Source organism: Hemitrygon akajei, chromosome 15, assembly GCF_048418815.1.
Source record: "Hemitrygon akajei chromosome 15, sHemAka1.3, whole genome shotgun sequence".
In the NCBI taxonomy this organism is placed as follows: Eukaryota; Metazoa; Chordata; class Chondrichthyes; order Myliobatiformes; family Dasyatidae; genus Hemitrygon; species Hemitrygon akajei.
The window spans coordinates 6,204,942-6,224,873 of record NC_133138.1 but is presented as its reverse complement, the minus strand read 5'-3'; the positions used below and the strand labels follow the sequence as shown (position 1 = coordinate 6,224,873).

The 19,932-nt window shown below is 44.0% G+C and overlaps 1 protein-coding gene across 2 annotated transcripts in view; it reads left to right on the top strand.

The window, feature by feature from the left end:
* ndst1b (N-deacetylase/N-sulfotransferase (heparan glucosaminyl) 1b) overlaps positions 1-19,932 on the top strand; it is a 236,769-nt gene that overhangs the window by 33,681 nt on the left and 183,156 nt on the right. Inside the window, exon 2 of one of the 2 annotated variants that reach the window (XM_073067099.1) lies at positions 8,115-8,198. The gene's annotated coding sequence lies outside the window, so the exon portion shown is untranslated. Of the gene's footprint in view, positions 1-8,114; positions 8,246-19,932 lie in introns of both variants that reach the window. The other variant, XM_073067098.1, reaches the window with a different exon arrangement.

The following is a 19,932-nucleotide window of genomic DNA, read 5'->3' as shown; positions in this document are numbered from 1 at the left end:
ACTTCATCTTTGTGCCCAGAACATCTCATTCCTTTATCCCTGGTTCTTCAGTATGTCGAGGCAGGTGTGCCTGATTTTGCTGTGGGACAGTCTGTGGGTCTTCCCATTTATCCCAGTGTTGTTTCTGGAGCTGTCTGATCCTGAATCATACCCACACTCGGAATCAGGTTTATATCCCTCCCCTGATCCACTGAGTTCCTCCAGAATGTTTTTTAATTTATCCAACTAACCACCCATCCAACTATCTATCTATCCATTCATCCACGAATCTCTCCGGTACAAAATAGGCCTTTCCACACTTTCAAGCCATGGGGCCTCAGCAACCCCACAACCCCGATTACCCCTAAACTGATCACAGGACAAATTACAATGACCTGTTAACCTACCCAGTACAACTTTGGACCGTGGGAGGAACCTGGAGCACTCAGGGAAAACCCATGCATTCCACAGGGAGGACACACAGAGACTCCTTACAGAATGGTGCCGGAATTGAACTCTGAACCCTGGACACCCTGGGTTGTAACAGTGTCAAGCTAACCACTACGTTGCTGTGGCGCCCAGTACCGTTCAAAGACAGAAAAATCAGTTTGTGTTGCTCTGGTTGTCCGGGAAATTTGTTGTTTTGGGACTGCAGTAAAATTTACTGCACATTACAAAGATAAATAAATAGTGTTTAAAGAAAGGACTAATGAGATGGTGTTCCTGGACCATTCAGAAATCTGATGGCAGAAGGGAAGAAGTTGTATTTGAATCATCAGGTGTGGGTCTTCTGGCTGTCAACTGTGACGGTCCTTAGTGATGGATCATAGTGACCTTCCAGAGCCACCACCTATTGGAACACAGAACAACATAGTACAGACCCTTTGGCTAACCATGTTGTGCTGAACTTTTAACCTACTCCAAGATCAATCTACCCCTTCCCTCCCATGTAGCTGTCCAATTTTCTATCATCCATGTGCCTATCTGAGAGTCTCTTAAATGCCCCTAATGTATCTGCCTCCATCAGCACCCCTGGCAGGACATTCAAGGCAGCCGCCACTCTCTGTGTTTTTTAAAAAAACACCAAAACCTAATTCTGACATCTCCCCAATACTTTGCTCCACTCACCTTGAAAGGATGCCCTCATGTTTTAGGTACTGCTGCTCTGGGGAGGAAGGTTGTCCAGCCTATCTAGCTATGTACTCTTCTATCTGTTTATTTATCTGTTAGTTACTTGTTTAGCACTTTATTTATCACTCATTTCTTTATTTTTTTTGCAATTACACAAGGCCTTCTTTTGCACACTATCAGTCTTTGTGTGTAGATTTTCATGGATTCTATTCTATTTCTTTGTTCTACTGTGAATCTCAGGGTAGTATATGGTGACATATAGGTACTTCGATAATAAATTTACCCTGAATTTTGATCCATTTTTGCAAAAACATTTCTCAACCATTAGGTTCCTGAGCCAGAGGCGGTAACTTCACTCATCCCATCACTGAACTGTTCCCACAATCTATGGACTTGCTATTAAGGACTGTTCATCTCCTGTTCTCAATATATAATTGCTTATTTATTTTTTATTATTATTTCTTCCTTTTTTAAATATTTTCACAGTTTGTTGTCTTTTGCACAGTGGTTGTCCACCCTGTTGGTGCCATCTTTCATTGATTCTATTATGGTTATTGGATTTACTGAGCATGCCCACAAGAAGATGCATCTCAGGGTTGTATATGGTGACATATACTGTATGTACTTAATTTACTTTGAACTTTGAGATAATGTCCTGCGCAAGACTGGAAAAGATTGTGTAGTTTTTAACAGATCTAAAATAGCTCAGGGTAGTGTATGGTGACATTTACATAATTTGATAATAAATTTATTTTGAACTTTAAAGAAAGTTAAACTACAAGAAAAATCATAATTTAAATCACAATTTGACTCTAATCCAGCACTGATTAACCATTTTCCGAAGTTGAGAGAATTGCCCCTCAGGATACTGCCTTTGTTTTGGGCCTTCTCTCTGGGGCATCTGACAGTCAGGTTCCCAACAGAAGATAGCATCTGTGTTTGCTGGGCTGATTGACAGCATTTCTAAGCATTCATATGTATCATTGGGTCAAAAGTCGCTGCTTGTAGAATCAGGAACTCTTTGACCTTAAAGATAAATAGACTGTAGGTGCCTGTCTGAAAACTCATGAATAATAATCAAATTCCAGAATCAATATATTTGCCAGTTTTGTATGACTGCGTAGAATAACATTATTACAGGGTGTCTAACCAGAGCCTGACTGATCCTAGTCTGGTATGGTACATATGGTAATTTGAATGCAGAGGAACGAAAGGCGATGCCTCAAAAAGGCGGCATCTATCATTAAGGATGATCACCCTCATCACCCAGGGCATGCCCTCTTCTCATTGAGGGGGCACAGGAGCCTGAAGACACTCACTCAAAAGTTCAGAACAGCTTCTTCCCTCTGCGCCAGTAGCTTTCTGAATGGACAAGGAACCCATGAACACTACCTCAGTATTTTTTCTCCTCTCTTTTTGCATTATTTATTTAATAGATATTGTAATTAATAGACTTTATTATTATGTATTGCAATGTACTGCTGCAAAAAAAAAACCCAACACATTTCATGACATATGTGAGTGATGATAAACTTGATTCTGATGTGGGCCTGTATTGTGGACTGAGAGTGGGAAGCGGGCAGGGAGAAGGGAATCATGGTTGGGGAAAGGGGAAGGGAGAGGGGAGGGAGTGGGAAACACCAGAGAGACATTCTATAATGATCAATAAACGAATTGTTTGGAATCAAATGACTTTGCCTGGTCTTTCAGGGCTGCACCCACCCGCCCCGGCACTCCTTCTCTGCCACCTGTCCCACACCCCTTCCGCAGCGTTCCACCCTTGCCATTCCCAGCATCCTTTGCTGCCACCAGATTTACAAACTCACTGTCCGCTCCAAGCTGATAAATGCTGTCCTGTGCAAATGTCTTGGGCACCCTTACTATATTTGACTTTTGCACAACATTCTACATGTTGTAATTGATGGTTTTTTTTATTATTATAAATTGCATCGCACTACTACTGCAAAATAACAAATTTCACGACATATGCCGGTGATATTAAACCTGATTCTGATTTAGATTTGTTATCACTGACAGAGGTCATGGAATTTGTTTTGTGGCAGCATTATGGTGTGTAATATATAAAATTATTACATGCTACAATGACTAAAGATTAAGTGAAGATTAGTTTTAATTGTCAGATGCAGATTGAATCACAGTGAAGTGTGTCGTCGTGTCAGTGACCCATGCAGTCTGAGGATGTGCTGGGGGCAGCCCACGCGTGTCGCCACTTGGAACGTTAGGATTAGTGCAGTGGTGGCAAATACTTAGCTTGAGTAACTGTTCCGCTTAAGAAAAATTAGTCAGAACAGAAGAGTAGAAGGGAAAGTCAATAATTGCATTATAATTCAAAGTTGAAAGTAAATTTATTATCCAAGTACCATATATGTCACCATATACAACCCTGAGATTCATTTTCTTGTGGGCATACTCAGTAAATCCAGGAGATGTAACAGGATCAGTAAAAGGACTTACATAACAGGATGGACAAACAACTTGCAAAAGACAACAAATTGTGCAAATACAAAATGAAAAATAATAATTAAGCAATGAATATCGAGAACATGAGGTGAAAGTGAGTGCGAGATCAAGAGAACAGTTCAGTGATGAGTGAGTGAAGTTGAGTGGTTTCCCCCTCTGCTTCAAGTAATAACTGTTCCTGAACCTGGTGGTTTGGCTCCTGAGGCTTCTGTGCCTCCTTCCCGATGGCAGCAGTGAGAGTAGAGCATGCTCCGGGTGATGGAGGATGATAATGCTGCTTTCCTGCCGCATGTAGATGTCTTCAGTGGTGAGTGGGGGAGTGCTTTACCCGTGATGGACTGGACCATATCTGTATCCTCAAAGTAGTGGTGCTTGGGTGGGGGTGGCTGAAGGTGGTGATCAGCCTTACTGCTCGAGGAAAGTAACTGTTTTTGATTTCTGGTGTGGAGTCTGTGTAGCCACATGTACCGCGTGCACTATACATCAGTGCACTAACATTGGGGGTGGAGGCAAATACAGACTGGTCTGTACCTTGGTTCGAGTCCTCCAGAGGGGACAGAGTTTCTCTCTGTGAGTCCATAAAATTTAGGTGCAGAATTAGGCCATTTGGCCCATCAAGTCTGATCTGCCATTTCTTCGTAGCTGATCCAATTTTCCTCTCAGCCGCAATCTCCTGCTTTCTCCCCGTATCCCTTCATGCCCTGTCCAGTCAAACTCTGCCTTAACTGTACATAAAGACTGGGCCTCCACAGCTGCCTGTGACAATGAATTCCACAGATTCACCACTCTCTGGCTAAAGAAATTCCTCCTCATCTCCGTTCTAAAAGGACGCCCCTCTATTCTGATGCTATGTCCTCTGGTACTGGACTCTCCCACCATAGGAAACGTGCTTACCATATCCACTCTATCAGGCCTTTCACCACTCAGTAGGTTTCAATGAGATCATTCCTTCATTCTTCTGAATTCCAGTGAACACAGGCCTGGAACAATCACTTGATCTTCATTTGACAAGCTGTTCAATCCTGGAATCATTTTCTTGAACCTCCTTTGAACCCTCTCCAGTTTCAGCACATCCTTTCGAAGAATAAGGGGCCCAAAACTGCTCCAAGTGAGGCCTCACCAGTGTTTGATAGAGTCTCAACATTACATCCTTGCTTTTCTATTCCAGTCCTCTTTAAATGAATGCGGACATCACATTTACATTCCTCATCACAAATTCAACCTGCAAATTAACCTTCAGGGAATCCAGCACAAGGACTCGCAAATCCCTTTGCACCTCAGATCTTTAAATTTTCTCTCCATTTAGAAAGTAGTCAACCGTTCATTACTTCAACCAAAGTGCATGACGTACACTTCCCAGCCACTGAGGTCAGACTAACTGGCCGAGAGCTTCCCTCTTTCTGCCTCTCTTCCTTCTTGAAGAGTGGAGTGACATCTGCAATTTTTTAGTCTTCTGAACCATCTCAGAATCTAGTGACCCATGAAAGATCATTACCAATGGCTCCATGATTTCTTCAGACATTTCTTTCAGAACCCTGGGGTGTACACCATCTGGTTCAGGTGAAGAATCTACCTTCAGACCTTTCAATTCCCAAGAACTTTCTCTCTAGTTATGATAACTTCACACACTTCATAACCACTAATACCTGGAACTTCCACCACACTGCTAGTGTCTTCCACAGTGAAGAATACATATTCAGTTCATCTGCCATTTCGTTTTCCTCATTACTACCTCTCCTGCATCATTTTGCAGCTGAATGATATCTCCTCTCACTTACGTCTCTTTTACACTTTATGTATCTGAAGAAACTTTTGGTATCCTCTTTAATATTATTGGCTAGCTTACTTTTGAATTTCATTTTTACCTTCTTGATGACTTTTTTAGTTGCCTTCAGTTGGTTTCCCAATCCTCTAACCTCCCATTAATATTTGCTCTATTATCTGCCCCTTTCTTGGCTTTTATGTTGGCTTTGACTTCTCTTGTTAACCGCCACTGTGTCATCTTGCCTTTAGAATATTTCTTTCTCTTTGGGATGTAGTGTATGTATAACCCGTGCCTTCTGAATTGCTTCCAGAAATTCCAGCCATTTCTGCTCTGCTGTCACCCCTGCCAACGTTCTTTTCCAATCAATTCTGGCCAACTCCTCTCTCATGCCTCTGTAATTCCCTATACTCCACTGTAATGCTGGGACGTCTGACTTTAGCTTCTTCTCGAACTTCGGGGTGAATTCGATCATACTGTGATCACTTGCCCCGAAGGGCTCTTTTTACCTTAAGCTCTCTCGTCAATTCTTCTTCTTTGCACAACACCCAATCCAGAACAACTGTTTTCCTACTGGGCTCAACCATGAGCTGCTCTAATAAAAAGTCATCTTGTAGGCATTCCCTTCTTGCAATCCAGCACCAACCTAATTTTCCCAATCTACTTGCATAGTGAAATTCCCATGACAATTGTTAGATTGTTCTTTTGGCATGCATTTTCTATCTCCCGTTGTAATTTATAGACCTCTTCTTTACTACTGTTTGGGGGTCTGCATATAACTCTCATCAGGGTCTTTTCCTTGGCTGTATCCACAACGGTTCAGCACCTTCACACTCTGTGTCACGTCTCTCTAATGATTTGATCATACATGCCAATCTGTAACAGTGCTACAAGTTCATCAGCTTTATACAGCACACATTCAAATATAACATCTTCAGTCCAGTATTCGTCCTTTTTTGATTTTGTCTGCTTTTTACGTTGCAGCTCAACCTGCTGACTGCTATTTTGTCCCGTGGACAGCCTCTCCTCACAACACATTGCCTCTGTTTGAAAACCAAACCTCATATTCAGCACTATCACTCTGGTTCCCATACCCTTGCCAAATTAGTTTAAACCAACCCGAACAGCGCTAGCCAACCTGCCCATGAGGGTATTGGCCCCCCTTGGGTTCAGGTGTAACTCATCCCTTTTGTACAGGTCATACCTTCCCCAGAAGAGATCCCAATGATGCTTAAATCTGAACGCCTGCCCCCTGCACTAGTTCCTCAGCCACACATATAACTTCCAAATCATCCTATAATTACCCTCACTGGCACGTGGCACAGGCAGCAATCCTGAGGTTAATACCCTGAAGGTCCTGTTTCTCAGCTTGCTGCCTGGCTCCCTAAAATCTCTCTTCAGGACCTCCTCACCTTGTCTACCTATGTCATTGGTGCCAATATGTGCCAAGACTTTTGGCTGCTCACCCTCTCCCTTGAGAATGCCATGGACATGATCTGAGACATTCCTGATCCTAGCACCAGGGAGGCAACACAGAACCTCATCTCTATTGCTCCCACTAATTCACCAGGGAAGGTGCTGCAACAACTTGCATTTCTGTAGTGCCTTCACGCAGTAGTGAGGAGGCCCAAGGTTCAGTCACAGGATTTAAACCGGGGCGTAGAACAGGAAGGAGAGGCATGTGAGTAAGCTGCTAAAGCGGCTTCTTATTGTCACATGTACAGAGGGACAGAGAGAAACTTTGTTCTGCAGACCAGCACACGCAAAATGCTGGAGGAACTCAGCAGGTCAGGCAGTACCTACAGTATACTAGGGAATAACAGTTGACATTTTTGGCTGAGACCTTTCATCAGGACTTTGCATACTGTCCATACAGGGCCTGGGATATCAGAAAAGATTTTATAGGTTAGGAATTTATTCCTTGGAACATTGAAGATTGAGAGGAGATTTGATACAGAATTATGATGGGTATAGATAGGGGGTAAATGCAAGCAGGCTTTTTCCATTGAGGTTGGTGGAACTGGAACTAGAGGTCATAGGTTAAGGGTGAAAGGCGAGAAGTTTAAGGGAACATGAGGGGAAACGTCTTCACTCGACGATGAGAGTATGGAATAAACTGCCAGTGTAAGTGGTGCACGCGAGCTCGATTTCAATGTTTAAGAGAAGTTTGGATAGGTACGTGGTTGGTAGTGGCATAGAAAGCAATGTTCCCAGTGCAGGTCGATGGGAGTGGACAGTTTAAATGGTTCAGAATGGTCTAGATGGGCTGAAGGCCCTGTTTCTATGCTGTACTTTTCTATGACTCTATGACTGATTACCTGATAATTCCCCACCCTACCCATATCCTCAAATCAGACAGCGGACTCAGTCCCCAGTACTATTAAGTGAAGGGGGTAACTTCACTTGCCCCAACACTGAACTGTTCCCCCAACCAATGGATTCACTTTCAAGGACTCTTTGTATCATGTTCTCGACATCTATTGTTTATGTGTTTATTTATTTTTGTATTTGCACAGTTTGTTGTCTTTTGCACACTGGTTGAATGCCCGTTGGTGTGGTCTCTCTCTGATTCTGTTATAGTTATTATTCTATTACGGATTTATTGAGTATGCCCACAAGAAAATGAACCTCGGGGTTGTTTATGCTGTCACACATGTACTTTGATAATAAATTTGCTTTGAACTTTGAGTGATTTGGCGTTTCTTTGCCATGGTCCTTTGTCATCAGGCCCATGTCTAACACAAGATGTCTTTGTCTTCAGGTGTGGCATCCTCACAGTGTGATTTGTGTTGGGGAAGACGTGCTCCAGTCTCCAGTCCCTGAAGATGCTGCACAAGAACCTGAGGTAACGCAAAGGGCAAATGCTGCTCCAACGAACGAGCTTTACGACGCGTAAGTAAACCCGACTGCCTCCCAGCCAGCTTGCATGTACCAGCTGTTTTCTGTGGGAACAAGATTAATTATTTAAGCATTGCAGTCATGATCTCTCTTATGGGGAGCATGGTAGCACAGAGGTTTGTGCAATTGTTTTACATCGCCAGTGATCTCCGATTGGGGTTCGATTCCCACCGCTGCCTGTACGGACTTTGTAAGTTCATCACGTGACTGTGTGGGTTTCCTCCGGGTGCTCTGGTTTCCTCCCACAGTCCAAAGATACACAGGTCGTGGACGTGCCATGTTGGCACCGGAAGTGTGGTCACGCTTGCGGGCTGCCCCCAGCACATCCTCGGCCTGTTGATGCAAACATTGTACTTCACTGTATGTTTCAACGTACGTGTGGCTAATGAAGCAGGTACTATGAGTAATTCTATGCCAGCACTTTGTACCAGTACATAACTGCATTTTTAAAAATATGTCACAAAGAACAGCACAGCACAGTACAGGCCCTTCGGCCCACAATGTTGAACTGATCTTTTAACCTACTCTAAGATCAATCTAACCCTTCCCTCCATTTTTCCTTCATCCGTGTCACTGTCTAAGAGTCTGTTAAGTGTCTCTGCCTCTGCCACGATATAGTCGGGCATTTACAGGGAAGACCTCTGAAAATGCTCACAGTTCATTTCGTTCAGCTGTTGCTGGTAAGAGCAATCGGTGCCCAGCAATCGTGGAGTCAGTCAGGCTTCAGGTGAACAAAACTGCCTGAAACACAAGGTATTCTGCAGATGCTGAAAATCCAAAGTAAACACACAAATTGCTGGAGGAACTCAGCAGGTCAGGCAACAGCTATGGAGGGGAATAAACAGTTGTCATCTGGGGCCAGGCCCCATCATTAGGACCGCAAAGGAAGGGTATCAAAGGCTGAATACCAAGTTTACGTGACCAAGATGGCGGCACAAGGCAGTTTGCAGCGGCCACTCTGAAGCTGGTATCTGTTACTTGTTAAGCGGGGTGCCGTGTGCAATCCTAATCTGATGAAAAACAGACGTGGGAGCATGGAAGAACATCTGGGAATCTCCAGGAAGGCCTTCTTCGTTGCTGCTGCTGCTGTGAGGTCCGGGTCTCTGCTGGGAAGAACAGGCCCCCAGTCCTTGGGGTCGCATTGCCAGTGGCCGTTGGCGGGGGCGTCGTAGTGCGCTCAGCAGAGGATGGTGCTCAGAGAGGCTGTGCCAGAGGAGATGGTCGGAGGCTCGGAGGTTCGACGGACTCGGAGTCCGCTGCGGTCAGGTAGCTTTCAGTGTGTGCTGCGTCTGTGAGGCTGAGTCCGACGGCGCCGTGGAAGTCCATAGCGGGGGTATTCCCTTCTGCCGCCTGCGTGGGATGACGAGTCTATCGGGACCCTGAGGACTTGTGGAAACTGTGTGGTGGTTTCTTTCAAACTTATAGTCTTTTAACATCTTTGGACTATTTTTACTGTGCCCATGGTCTGTTTTTTTTGAATCAATTATGGTATTGTTTGCACTGTTGTAACTATGTGGTTTTGTGTAGGTCTTGTAGTTTTAGTTCTTGGTTTGTTGAGTGGTAGAGTTGGTCTCCTGACTTGGTGTGTCTGGGTAGTCTTGTTTTGTCTGGTGGGTTTGGAGCTCCGAAAGGAACGCGCTAAGATGGTAGCGCTATTTATTAATACGCAGCAGCCTCTCCGGACTCTGGATTTGGGGATTGCCAAACATTATGTAGATTTTCTGGTGCAGTCTGTTTTGTCGTGTGCTTTTGTGATATCATTCTGGAGGAACGTTGTCTCATTTTTTAACTGCAATGCAGTTGTGGCTGCATCTGAGGAAAACTTGCACAGTTATTCTCCCTCAGAGTTCTTGCACTTATTGTTGGATCTGTTTTGTGGTCAATCTCATTAAAATGTAAGTGTTTGACAATTAGGAAGTGGGAATAGTCGTTCCACTTGCATTATAAGACTGTACTGCAGAGGGGCATAGTCAGACCTTTTGGCTTGTTCTATCTTCTCTGCCATTCTGCAGAAGCAAGACTAAAAGTAAATTTTCACTTGCAGTGTGATGCATCCAGAGAAACAATGAGCTGTTTATTCGGACACGGGGGTGCATCAGTAACTGTCTACGATCGCAGAGCACACAATGTCAACCAGAGCATGTTCGATTTGGCCAAAGAGAGCAACTGCACAGGGCAACGACTCTGAAAAGACCAGCAGACATGGGTGCAGAACGAGACCATTCAGCTGTCAAGTCTGCTCTGCCATTCCTTCTTGGCTGATTTATTATCCCACTCAACTCCATTCCCCTGCCTTCCTCCTGTAACTTTTGATGCCCTGACTAATCAAGAACCTGTCAACTTGTGCTTTAAATAAACCCAATGACTTGGCCTCCACGGCTGCCTGTGGCAATGAAATCCACAGATTCATCACCCTCTGGCTAAAGAAATTCCTCCTCATCTCTGTTCAAAATGGATGTCTCTCTATTCTGAAGCTGTATCCTCTGGTCCTACGTTCCCTCACAAGAGAAAATTTCCTCACCACATCCACTCTTTCCAGGTCTTTCAATATTCAATAGGTTTCAATGAGATCTCCCCCCCACCCCCATTATTGTAAACTCCAGTGAGTACAGGCCCAGAGCCATCAAACACTTCTTACGCATGAATTCTTTCATTCTTGAAATCATTCTCCAGACCCTCTCCAATGCCAGCACATCTTGGAGAAGGGGCCCAAAACTGCTCACAATGCAGCCTGACCAATGCCTTATAAAGCATCAGCATTACATCCTTCTTGTATTCGAATCCTCGGGAAATGAATGCTGACATTGCGTTTGTCTTCCTCCCCACCGACTCAACCTGTGAGCTAACCTATAGGGAATCTTGAAATACAGTACCCAGTTCCTTCAGCATCGCTGATTTCTGAATTCACTCCCCGCTTTGAAAATACTCTCTACCTTTATAATAAACCTGATTTTGATGATTAATCAGATTTGTTTAATATCACTGACATATGTCAAGAAATCTGTTGTCTTTTGTGGCAGCAGTACAATGCAAGGCATAAAAAATGCTACAAGTTACAATCAGAAACGTATATTAAAATAATTAGTGCAGGAAGTGAGGTAGTGTTCCTATGATGAACTACAATACTTAAAATACTATACAACAAGGAAAATCTAAAATGAAATAAGTACCGCAAGAAGAGAACAAAAATAGTGAGGTAGTGCTCTTGGTTCGTGGATTGTTCGGGAGTCTGATGGCAATGGAGAAGAAGCTGTTGATGAATCATTTTGTGTGTCTTCAGGCTCCTGTACCTCCTTCCTGATGGTAGCAATGAGAAGAGGGGTCTTCAGGCCCCTGTCCCCCCTCCCTGATGGTAGCAAAGAGAAGAGGGCGTGTCCTGGGTGATGAGGGTCCTTAGTGATGGATGCCGCCTTTTGAAGATGTCCTCGATGCTGGGGAGGCTGGTGCTCATGTGAAAGTGTAGGGAATTATCTCCAGGGGAATTGAGTTCTCCTTCCCCTATTGGGACACTGGTTGTCTGTTCTCCTTCGGTGCAGAAAGCCCTCAGGAGTTGGGATAAAAGAGCTCTGGGGTTCTGAAGCTCCTGAATTATTCAGGGAGGGTCTGATGTCCTGGCTGTGATGAGCAGATAAATCATGTGTAAACTATTAACAAAACCACGGGAGAAAGAATACAAATTCCGTCCAGTGTGTGAAACCACTGGTGCGACAGTCACAACATGGCACATCTCCAGCTGACGGTATAAAACACCTTCAGAATCTGAGTCAGCTTTATTATTGATTTCTGTCATTTTTATTAATTTATTTGTTTAGAGATACATTGTGGAACTGGCCCTTCTGGTCCAACGGGCCATATTGTCCAGTGATCCACTCTTTTAATGTTCAGTACGGCATTGTGGGCTGAAGGGCCTGTATTGTGCTGTAGGTTTTCTGTGTTTAATCATGGGACAATTTACAGTGACCAGTTAACCGACCAGCCCGTGAGTCTTTGGTCTGTGGGCGGAAACCGGAGCACCAGAGAGGATGTACAACTCCTTACGGATGACATCGGATCTGAACTCCGAACTCCTTCATCCTGAGCCATAATAGTGTCGTGCTAACCTCTCGCTTCATTAGGAGTTTAAGGAGACCTGGTGTATCTCCAAAAACACTCAAACTTCTATGGATGTACCGTGGAGAACATTCCGACTGGCTGCAACACCGTCTGGTAAGGGGGGTACTGCACAGGAGCGAAATAAGCTGCAGAGAGTTGTAAAATCCATCCTGAGCACTCGCCTCCGTAGTATCCAGGACATCTTCAAGGAGTGGTGCCTCAGAAAGGCAGAATCCATCATTAAGGACCCCCATCATCCAGGACATTCCCTCTTCTCACTGTTACCATCAGCTAGGAGGTACAGAAGCCTGAAGGCACACACTCAGTGATTCAGGAACAGCTTCTTCCCCTCTGCCATCAAACTTCAAACAGATTCCAAGCAAAGTCAACAAATTTCCCAACATTTGACGTATGCCAGTGATATTGAACCTGATTCCGAACTCCAATGCCCTGATCTTTAATAAAGTCACGCTAACCGCCATGCCACCTTGGCGCCCAAGTTAATGTTTTTTGTATTCAGATATACAGCACAGTAACAGTCTCTTCCAGCCCAACGACACACACATGACCAATTATGTGTCTTTGGACTGTGGGAGGTGACCCTGAAGAAACCTATGTGGTCACAGGGACAATGTACAAACTCCTTACTGATAGCAGCAGGATGTCGGTACTGTGATAGGAATTGAGTCTAGATCGTTGGTACTGTAGTAGTGTTACGCTGAGTACTGCACTAATGTGCCCCATGTTAATTTAAGGCAATTTTTAAAGTTGTACAGAGCAATGCATTAAAATTACCATAAATTACAATAAAAATATAAATGTGCTAGCAGAGAGCAAAAGTACTGAGGAAGTGTTCATGGGTTCATTGTCCATTCAGAAACCTGTTGGCGGTAGGGATACATCAGGGACAGTAAGAGTCTCTTAGATAGGCACGTGGCTGATAGAAAAGTGGAGGATTTTTACGTGGGAAGGAAGGGTTAGGTTGATCATAGAGTGGGTTAAACACCGTGGGCCAAATGGTTTCTACTGTGCTGTACTGTTTTATGTTCTTTGTTAATAACTGCGATGTCACAACCAGGAGAAATTAAAGCGGTTTAAGGATCTGTCATGTCATTTGTTGTATGTACATTGAATCATCGGAACACACAGTGAAATGCATCATTTTGCATCAACAGTCTGAGGATGTGCTGGGGGCAGCCCGCAAGTGGCCCCACACTTTTGTCACCAACATAGCGTGTCCCCCACAACTCTCTAACCCTAAACCGTATGTCATAGGAATGTGGAGGGATATCAGAGCACCCACAGACAGCAGGAATCGATCACTGCCACTGCCAAGCGTTATGCTAACTGCTATGCTACGAGAAATAAATGCATGGACTGTTTTCTAAATGGAGAGAAAATTCAAAAATCTGAGGTGCAAACGAGCTAGGGAGTCCTCGTACAAGATTACCTAAAGGTTAATTTGCAGGTTGGGTTGGTGGTGAGGAAGGCAAATGTAATGTTAGCATTCATTTCAAGAGGACTATAACATAAAAGCAAGGATGTAGTGCCGAGACTTTATAAAGCACTGGTGAGGTCTCACTTGGAGTATAATGAGTGGTTTTGGGCCTCTTCTCTTGTTTGTGACAGAATGCAGAATAAAGTGTTACATTTACAAAGAAAGGGCAGTGCAGACAATAAGGTGCAAGGTTATAACGAGGTGATTGTGAGGTCAAGGGTCCATCTTATTGTACAAGGTGACCCATTCAAGAGTCTGATAGCAGTGGGGTAGAAGCTGTCGTTGAGCCTGGTGGGACGTGCTTTTAGGGTTTTGTACCGTCTGCCTGATGGGAGTGGGGAGAGGAGAGAAGGTCCAGGGTGGTGAAGACTACTGTGATTCCTTTATCTAAGAAAGGATGTGCTGGCATTGGAGAGGGTCCAGAAGAGGTTTATGAGAATGTTTCTGGGAAAGGAAGGGTTAACATATTAGGAGGATTTGACGTCTCTGGGCCCGTACTCGCTGGGATTTAGAAGAATGAAACCTATTGAATGATGAGAGGCCGATGCAGAGTGGATGTGGAAAAGGAGTTTCCAACAGTGGCAAGAGTCTAGGATCAGAGCCTCAGAATAGAGGGGCTTCCTTTTAGAACGAGGATGAGGAGGAATTTCTTTAGCCAGAGAGTGGTGAATCTGTGGAATTTGTTGCCACAGACGGCTGTGGAGGCCAAGTCATTGGATGTATTTAAAGCAGAGGTTGATAGGTTCTTCGCTGTCACAGCGAGAAGGGAGGAGAATGAGGTTGAGAGGGATAATAAATGATGGAATAGTAGAGCAGATTGGATGGGCCAAATGGCCTTATTCTGGTAATTAGCCCATTGAATGCGTGTGCCATAATTGGAGCTGTTTAATTGAATGTCTTTTTATAAGTTTTGTAATTGTCCAGGCTATTATTTCCATCTTTCCTCTCATAATGCTACTGCTGCATGATTCTTGCAGTGGGATTCTCAGCACTTGGTTTGTGTGGCTGTTCTACAGTTGATCCAGGGCTCAATCAGACATTCACTCAGTGGCCACTTCATCAGCAATACCTGTACACCTGCTTGTTAATGCAAATATCTACTCAGCAACTGAATGTGTAAAAGCATGCAGACGTGGTCAAGAGGTTCAGTTGTTGTCAGACCAAACATCAGAACAGGGAAGAATTGTGATCTAAGTGACTTTGATGGAGTGATTGTTGGTGCCAGACGGGGTGGTTTGAGTATCTCAGGAACTGCTGATCTCCCGGGATTTTCACACACAACAGTCTCTGGAGCTTACAGAGAATGGTGTGAGAAACAAACTGAAGCAGGTAAGCAGCATTCACCACATGGAACCACCCAGGCCACACAGAAAGGAAAAACCACAATAGCAACGTTTGGAATGGTTCTAGAAAGTTTGTGAACCCTTTAGAATTTCCTATTTCTGCATAAATATGACCTAAAATGAGATCAGATCTTCACTTGTCCTAAAACTAGATAGTGAACCCAATTTAAAAAAGTAACAGAAACAAACTTGATCATTTAGTTATTGAGAAAAATGATCCAATATTACATGTATTTATTGGAAAGAATATGTGAACCTTTGCTTTCAGGAACTGCTGTGACCCCCTTGTACAGCATTAACTTCAACTAAATGTTTGTGGTAACTGTTGATCAGTCCTGCACATCAGCTTGGAGGAACTTTATGCCATTCCCCCTTACAAAACTGCTTCGACTCTGGAATGTTGGTGGGCTTCCTTGCACAAGCTGCTTGCTTCAGGTCCTTCCAGAACATTTCTGTTAGATTAAGGTCAGGACTCTGACTTGGAATGTGTGAAAGTGAGATTTCTTCTTTTTCATCCATTCTTTGGTAGACTGACTTGTGTGTCTAGGGTCATTGTCTTGCTACATCACCCACTTTCTCTTGAGATTCAGTTCACATACGGACGGATACCCTGTCATTTTCCTGTAGAGTTAGCTGGTACAATTCAGAATTCATAGTTCCATCAGTGATGGCAAGCTGTTCTGAAGCAGCAAAAGAGGCCCAAACCACGTCACCGCCACCACCATGTTTCACAGGTGGGGTGAGGTTCTTATACTGGAATGCAGTGCTTGCTCTTCACCAAACAACGCTTTTCATCCGTCCACAAAACATTCTTCCAATCGCCTTCTAGCTTGTTCACGTGATCTTTGGCAAACTAGATGGGCAGCAGTGTTCTCCCTGGAGAGCAGTGGCTTTCTCCTTGCAATCCTGCCGTGCACACCATTGTTGTTGGGTAGACTCATGAGCACTGACATTAGCCAATGCGAGAGAGGCCTGGAGCTCCTTAGATTGGAGAATTCGATGCTCATACCAAGAGGCTGGAGACTACCCAGACGGTATATGAGGTATATGTTGGGGTAATCTATTGCATCCGACGCTCCCGGTGCGGCCTCCTCTACATTGGCGAGACCCGACGCAGATTGGGGGACCGCTTTGTCGAGCACCTCCACTCTGTCCGCCACAACAGACAGGATCTCCCGGTTGCCACTCACTTCACATTCCCATTCGGATATGTCCATACATGGCCTCCTCTACTGCCATGATGAGGGCAAACTCAGGTTGGAAGAGCAACACCTCATATACCGTCTGGGTAGTCTCCAGCCCCTTGGTATGAACATCGAATTCTCCAACTTGCGGTAATTCCCTCCTTCTCCCTTCCCCTATCACACTTTCTCTTTGCCGCCTCTTCCAGCTGCCTATCACCTCTCTCATGATTCTGCCGCCTTCTACTACCCATAGTGCTTTCCCCTAACATTCCTTCTTCACCTCTCCAGCCTATCCCCTACCTGCTTCCCCTCCCCCACCCCATGATCTTTCATCTGATTGGTTTTTCACCTGCACCTTCCCCCTCCCCCCACCTTTATGGGTCCCCTGCCCCCTCCTTCTTCAGTCCTGATGAAGGGTCTCGGTCCAAAACGTTGACTGCTCATTTCAATGGATGCTGCCCGACCTGCTGAGTTCATCCAGCTTGTTTGTACGTGTTGATAAGAGGTAATGTTGCAGCTATATAGGGCCCTGGTCAGACTCCACTTGGAGTACTGTGCTCAGTTCAAGAATAGGTTGAGTGAACTTGGCCTTTTCTCCTTGGAGTGATGGAAGATGAGAGGTGACCTGATAGAGGTGTATAAGATGATGAGAGACATTTTCCCAGGGCAGAAATGGAGAGCACCAGAGGGCACAGTTTTAAGGTGCTTGGAGGTAAGTTTTTAACGCAGTGGTGAGTGTGTGGAACGGGCTGCCGGTGACAGTGGTGGAGGCGGATACGATAGGGTCTTTTATGAGACTCCTGGATAGGTACATGGAGCTTAGAAAAATAGAGGGCTATGGGTAACCCTAAATAATTTCTAAGGTAAGGGCATGTTTAGCACAGATTTGTGGGTCGAAGGTTCTGTATTGTGCTGTAGGGTTTCTATGTTTCTATACTGTTTTTTTGTTACTTATTTAATTGAGTTGTCTTCATATAGTTGGAAGAGCAAATGTGTAAGGAGATAGCAGATATTTGTAGTAAACACAAGGTGGTGATTGTGGGAGATTTTACTTTTCCACACATAGATTGGGAAGCTCATTCTGTAAAAGGGCTGGATGGTTTAGAGTTTGTGAAATGTGTGCAGGATAGTTTTTTGCAACAATACATAGAAGTACCGACTAGAGATGGGGCAGTGTTGGATCTCCTGTTAGGGAATGCGATAGGTCAGCTGACAGATGTATGTGTTAGGGAGCACTTCGGGTCCAGTGATCACAATAGCATTAGCTTCAATATAATTATGGAGAAGGACAGGACTGGACCTAGAGTTGAGATTTTTGATTGGAGAAAGGCTAACTTTGAGGAGATACGCAGGGATTTAGAGAGAGTGGATTGGGTCAAGTTGTTTTATGGGAAGGATATAATAGAGAAATGGAGGTCATTTAAGGGTGAAATTATGAGGGTACAGAATCTTTATGTTCCTGTTCGGTTGAAAGGAAAGGTTAAAGGTTTGAAAGCGCCATGGTTTTCAAGGGATATTAGAAACTTGGTTCGAAAAAAGAGGGATGTCTACAATAGATAAAGGCAGCATGGAGTAAAGGAATTGCTCGAGGAATATAAAGAATGTAAAAGGAAACTTAAGAAAGAGATTAGAAAAGCTAAAAGAAGTTACGAGTTTGGTTTGGCAAATAAGGTGGAAGTAAATCCGAAAGGCTTCTACAGTTATATTAAAAGCAAGAGGATAGTGAGGGATAAAATTGGTCCCTTAGAGAATCAGGGTGGTCAGCTATGTGTGGAGCCGAGGGAGATGGGAGAGATTTTGAATGATTTCTTCTCTTCGGTATTCACTAAGGAGAAGGATATTGAATGGTGTAAGGTGTGGGAAACAAGTAAGGAAGTTATGGAACCTATGACAATTAAAGAGGTGGAAGTACTGGCGCTTTTAAGAAATTTAAAAGTGGATAAATCTCCGGGTCCTGACCGGATATTCCCCAGGACCTTGAGGGAAGTTTGTGTAGAGATAGCAGGAGCTCTGACGGAGATCTTTCAGATGTCATTAGAAACGGGGATTGTGCTGGAGGATTGGCGTATTGCTCATGTGGTTCCATTGTTTAAAAAGGGTTCTAGAAGTAAGCCTAGCAATTATAGACCTGTCAGTTTGACATCAGTGGTGGGTAAATTAATGGAAAGTATTCTTAGAGATAGTATTTATAATTATCTGGATAGACAGGATCTGATTAGGAGTAGCCAGCATGGATTTGTGCGTGGAAGGTCATGTTTGACAAACCTTATTGAATTTTTTGAAGTAGTTACGAGGAATGTTGATGAGGGTAATGCAGTGGATGTAGTCTATATGGACTTCAGCAAGGCCTTTGACAAAGTTCCACATGGAAGGTTAGTTAAGAAGGTTCAGTCGTTAGGTATTAATGCTGGAGTAATAAAATGGATTCAACAGTGGCTAAATGGGAGATGCCAGAGAGTAGTGGTGGATAATTGTTTATCGGGATGGAGGCCGGTGACTAGAGGGGTGCCTCAGGGATCTGTTTTGGGCCCAATGTTGTTTGTAATATACATAAATGATCTGGATGATGGGGTGGTAAATTGGATTAGTAAGTATGCTGATGATACTAAGGTAGGAGGTGTTGTGGATAATGAGGTGGGTTTTCAAAGCTTGCAGGGAGATTTATGCCGGTTAGAAGAATGGGCTGAACGTTGGCAGATGGAGTTTAATGCTGAGAAGTGTGAGGTTCTACATTTTGGCAGGAATAATCCAAATAGAACATACAGGGTAAATGGTAGGGCATTGAGGAATGCAGTGGAACAGAGAGATCTAGGAATAACAGTGCATAGTTCCCTGAAGGTGGAGTCTCATGTAGATAGGGTGGTGAAGAAGGCTTTTGGAACGCTGGCCTTTATAAATCAGAGCATTGAGTACAGAAGTTGGGATGTAATGTTAAAATTGTACAAGGCATTGGTAAGGCCAAATTTGGAATATTGTGTACAGTTCTGGTCACCGAATTATAGGAAAGATATCAATAAATTAGAGAGAGTGCAGAGACGATTTACTAGGATGTTACCTGGGTTTCAGCACTTAAGTTACAGAGAAAGGTTGAACAAGTTAGGTCTCTATTCATTGGAGCGTAGAAGGTTGAGGGGGGATTTGATCGAGGTATTTAAAATGTTGAGAGGGATAGATAGAGTTGACGTGAATAGGCTGTTTCCATTGAGAGTAGGGGAGATTCAAACGAGAGGACATGATTTGAGAGTTAGGGGGCAAAAGTTTAAGGGAAACACGAGGGGGTATTTCTTTACTCAGAGAGTGATAGCTGTGTGGAATGAGCTTCCTGTAGAAGTAGTAGAGGCCAGTTCAGTTGTGTCATTTAAGGTAAAATTGGATAGGTATATGGACAGGAAAGGAGTGGAGGGTTATGGGCTGAGTGCGGGTAGGTGGGACTAGGTGAGATTAAGAGTTCGGCACGGACTAGGAGGGCCGGAATGGCCTGTTTCCGTGCAGTGATTGTTATATGGTTATATGGTTATATATGGTTATAGTTTTAGGACTTGCATGAAGATCTGATCACATTTT